Genomic DNA, 5,350 nt, shown 5'->3' with positions numbered 1-5,350 from the left:
TCAAAGACACATTAGCATATAGGAGAAACCAAGATAGCTTTATTGATGAATAACAAGGTTCAGGAAGAGATACAACCCAGAGGGCTCCAATCCAGCATCTCCTTCCCAACAAATGGAATTCCTATCTTCACCCCCTTCAAAGCATTAAGCACCCAATGATTCCAATCTCAAACCAACAGCAATTCTTTGCAATAACAAAATTCCAGCCTCCAGATCTCATGGAGGAGAGATCCATATATAGATGTTTGGAGAGAGGATGAGTCAGCTTGAGATCTGACTAGTGTCCTCTCCCTCTGTCAGTTCTTGATTCCACTTGGAGGTTCTTGCTTCCACTTGGAGATTGGGAACCTCTTACTCATCACTAGTCGAATTCACTGAGGCAAGTGTCATTGAGGAAGATTTTGGAAGCTTCCTGGGTCTTGACACCTCTTGGAATGAACTTGCCACTTGTCAACTCTCGCTCAGTGCACCCTGGTAGTTCTTCTATCTGCATTGCAGTGCAGGTATCCAATGTTGGCTTTGACAGTCAGCGCAGACAGCTAGTGGAGCCACTGAATTGATCCTGAATTGACTTGTTTTTGAGCAGTTTCTGGTGGAGAACTTCTGTGAATTGCTGTGGTTTGTTAGCCTTGTTCCTCTAGGGGTAGGAACAACATGTTTAGGGACTTTGGATCCCTTAGATTATGGACATTTCATGCTCAATGCTGTAAGGCACAAAAATTTCTATAACACTTGACCTGAAGGGTCATTTGTTTTAAAGGCATGTTTTATTGGCTTCTTATCTAGTCAATCATTTGTATGTAGATATAATACATGGAAGGGTTCACAAGATGTGAAATCTGTTTCTTAGTTGAAGCAAGAGTTAGCCCATGCAGTTGTTGTCTGTATGCCTGCTGTTATTAACAGTTGTTGTTAGCAACTTTTCAAATAGGTACAAATGAAAGTTTTGTGGAGCAGATGTACTTCACATTTGTTTGAGCCACCTTGGATCAAGGATTGAGGAAAAGAAGTTCAAAATACCTTCTGTAAACTTCATAGCAGAAGTTCTACATGAAGTCAAGGAGGAAAATAGTTCTTCCCAAGATAGCCAACCCATATAAGAAGGGAAGTGGTTAGAGATTGTGGTTCAGAGGCACTATGCAAAGGCAAGTGTAGGGAGGCTGAAAGAAGAGGGTGTTGTTACTCTCATTACTACTCATATCAGTATATCAGTCTTTTGGTGGACCAAAAGTTCTTTTAGTGGGAAGGTGTGATCCAAATTGGATCCTTAAACTCTCTTAAAGTTACCCAAACTCTATAAAGAAACTCATGCCGAAGTTCAAAGTCTTGTGGATATCAAGCTTATCAGAAATAATTTCTGAATGATGGTAATTTGCAGCCAACACGAAGCAACGAGGACCTACGGTCAAATTTCTTGACCGTTGGCCCATGGAGACTGTGCACGGTGCAAAAACAGCGGTTGGGAAGCTCAAACCCAGAAATGGAGGCTGTTTCTAATGCACGATTAGCGCAAAGCAATAATTGCGCATTGCTGGGCAAACCCCTCAAAATGGAAAGGCCCTGAGTGCTTGGTCATAAGGGAAGCCAAGAAACCATGGGAAAAGCGTTGAAAATAGACAATGAATCCCGTGCTCCAAAACCGATGGTATATCGGAGGTGTTTCGGGCGGTAAGCAGGTTTGTCAGAAGACCCATTGATGTCATACAGCGAATGATGCATGTCTAGCAGATGAGAGAGAAAGCCTCTCTCATCGTAGGATAACATCCGAGCAAGTCATCCGTGTGATAAGAGCGATGACCGTAGGATCTAGAGGCCCCAAATTTAACGGCGAAGATTGCGTCTGATGGGAAACTGGATTTTATGGGAGAAAAAAGCTTCGGCACATAAAGGTTTGAAGTCCAACGTGGACGATGAGTTGGCAGAGATTCGAGTTTCGCGAGCATTCTTGGAGTAAACGGAAATAATGGTCGTTCAAATGATCGAGTGTTTTCGATGAACCTGACACTTATCCGTTACGAAATAGGTGGCCGCTTCCCTGTGAGGTGCAATGTAATGACTATAACAGCCGAAAGAAGGGATTCAAATGGACAGAGGCAGGGAACAAGAGAGCTTAAAGTGGAAATGAATAGTCAGGAAGTAGATGGCTTAAAGCCATAGACTGATAGAGATAGAAAAAATGGAATGCACAAAGGGGACATAAGAAGAGAGGAGAGCGAACAACAAGAAAAAGCTGAATGCGCAGAGAGTCTTTGGAGTCACTCGGAGGTCGAGTGAAAAGTCAGAGAGCTCAATTGACAGCAGAATATTGTTGTTGAAGTTGCTTGGAGGTCGAGCGACTCACCGAGGCATGCAAAGGCTGAGAGAAAGAGCATAGAGAAGCCAGGGCAGATAACCAACAGCCACAGCCAGAGCCAAGGGCTAGAGCAAGCACCCAAAGTGAGAGCTGAGAGCCCGAACTAGAGCCTAAGCCAAAGATCCAGAGCCAGAGTCAGAGCCAAGAGCTAGAGCAAGAGCCAGAGCCAGAGCCAAGAGCCAGAGCTAGAAATCCGAAGAGCTCCAAGAGCCAAGGGATAAGATGGTGTTCTGAGCCCAATGTTCCTGTGTAAAACATTGGAGTTGAGCGTGGAACTTGTAAAAGAACTGTTGCCATAATCCCAGAGAGCCTAATCGAGTTGATTAGAGCTCAAGGAGACGTAGCCCAAGATATTAGGGTGAACTCCACATTATATTATTGTCTTATGTGTTTGCTTGTACTACTGCTCTAACTACTATTATATGCATTTATATATCAGTTTAAGTACCTTCCCATATCAGCACAAAAACATATTTTAAAGTAAATAATCAGCTGAAAGAAAATACAAGCATGCACCCATATTTTCAAGCATTTCTTGATTCCGCATTGGTTAATCATTAAGACTTGGGAAAATTTTAAAGCTTTGGAAGTGGGAGAGGTTCTTGTAAGCTAGACAAGAATCCTAAGAGCCCCATTTTCAGATCAGGTGGTATGGAGAGGTTCTTGTAAGTTAGACAAGAATCCTAAGAGCCCCATTTTCAGATTAACCACCTCTGCGACACTGCAAGCATCGATCGATGATTGGGCCCACTTGGAATATCACAATCAGCACATCGAAAATTTCTGACCCATGCCATTGGTGTGACCTCCCAAAACTTGCGATTGCCAATATGCGGGATTGCCTGTAACACTTAGCCCATGATTCCTTTCTCTTCCTGTGACCATGCGCCAACCCCCATATTGGAGCCCCCCAATCAATGATTCGCTATCAGAGATTTCCTTTTGATACACAACACACTAGTACCTTTGATCATCGATTGCCAGCTAGTGACGAAATCAATGCCACATGTCACTTCCTGAGTGGCGACACATGTCACCCATATTTTTCCCCATACGACCACTGAAAATACCAGATCTGCATGCCATGTGTCCTCCGTACTGCCACATCATGGTGATGTCATCTCCCTCTGATCTTTATTGGATCCAATAGTATTCCGCCATGTGGTCTCCTGGAGGAGAGAGAAAAGGCCTGCTTGCCCCTGTTTTTTCTCTAAATTCCTTTATAAATTTGTTTTTGGGTTCCCCATTGACTTTACACTATCGACACCTTTTCTAGGTCCATGTGTTCAAGAGTTTCGATCCTCCGACCACTAATATTCTATTCTGCTTGATGTGGCTTGCCGATTTGCGATAACGCACCACTGAACTGTGAGGCACCAAGGCACCAAAACTACTTTACCTCTGATTTTTATATGTGACATCCTATGCTTTTGAGGCTGCGACCGCCGATTTTTGATATCGGCGATCACTAATCTCTGATTTTCCTTGCTCCAATGTTGGTCCTTTGATATTTGCGATTGACGATATGAAGGATTGTTGGAACCTTCGATATGCTTTGTGCACTATGCCTTGGGCCTCCGATCTCTGATATCAGTGATAATTGATTGCATATTGGCGATTTTCTTCCATTTTACTATATGTTGCACCTTAGGACCTCCAATCTTCAATTGCGAGATTTTTCCTTAAGGCATTTTCTCCTTGCTTTCCAGTTTTCAAGGATAACTTCAATCTGCTATAACTTCTAATCTCAGGATCCATTTTAGGAGTTCTATATTTTATTGGAAATCTAATTCTAAGCTTTATCCATTGGAGGATGATCCTTAAACTTCTATGGATATTCCACTGGACAATTCGTCACAACATATCTGATAATATTATCTTAAAAATATGAGATTCTACACTATTACAATTTTATTTAATTTCTAGATTTGTAAAATTAACTGTAATTAGTGCATGCATGTAAAATTAAATGAAGAAGAAAATTATAGAACAAAAAAATAATCTCACACACACATAATACACAATATATGCTCTCTGGGAAACCTTTCTTAGAGAAAATCCATCTAGAGGGTGAGGCCACTTTGCTCTCTTTCTCTGTCTGGAAATATGGCTGCAGATACAAAAAAGTAATGCATGTGGCCTGTGGGCTCCTATAGTGCACATATCCTCTGTGTGTACTCTACCTCCTATCTCTCCTAGCTATCTTTGCTCAGCTATGGAACAAAATTCTCTCGAAAGAATGGAATGCCTCTTCCTCCTAGTAGCCTGGCTATAACACAACCTGATAGCCTACCACTGGTTAATTTTGACTACATCACTGTTAACTAGAGCTACAAAAGGGACTCTTGTAGAGTCTTTTACAACAAAAACACATGGATATCCCCGTTTCCATGAATAATGGGGGCTGACGCGACATCCTCCCAAATGATAGGTGTGAAAACAGGAAGGTCAAATTCTAAGTGGCATAACTTTTGCATACAGACTCCGATTGATGTGATTCTTGCATCGTTGGAAATCTGTGTGTGTGGAGAATATCAAGAAAAGGTGTAGTGCTTTGGAAGAAAATTTTACCCCAAAAAAATGTCATTTGTTGCCTCAAAATGCTCAAGGAAGGTTTCAGACCCCATTTTTCCAAACAGGGTCCCACCGGTAAAAAGGGTCCAGTGAGCTGATTCCTCCACTTTTTCCACTCCAAATGCGTTGAGATGGATGAAAAATAGTATAATGATCCAATTCAGATCCAAGGAGGTCCAATTAACCTTGATTTTTTCTGTGGTGTTGAATATGGTTGTAAAATTTTCTACCCAATTGCACCTTTTTTAACAGCTGAAGACAAGTTTTTTAGAGGGTGACAATGACTAAAAGAGGAAATATGTGTAGAAGTCAGGTCACCAAGCTTGCTGATCCCATTACCAGAAAAAGGAATGCAAGGAAAATGTTTTATTTTAGTTGTACCGATGCTCATTCCCAAAACAATTAGAGATGCCCATAAACACA

The sequence above is a fragment of the Pinus tabuliformis genome, chromosome J, assembly GCF_031772625.1.
Source record: "Pinus tabuliformis cultivar Carrire ecotype Pingquan chromosome J, CPIR1, whole genome shotgun sequence".
Taxonomy (NCBI): domain Eukaryota; kingdom Viridiplantae; phylum Streptophyta; class Pinopsida; order Pinales; family Pinaceae; genus Pinus; species Pinus tabuliformis.
The sequence above is the reverse complement of the archived record's forward strand: the minus strand, read 5'-3'. Positions refer to the sequence as shown.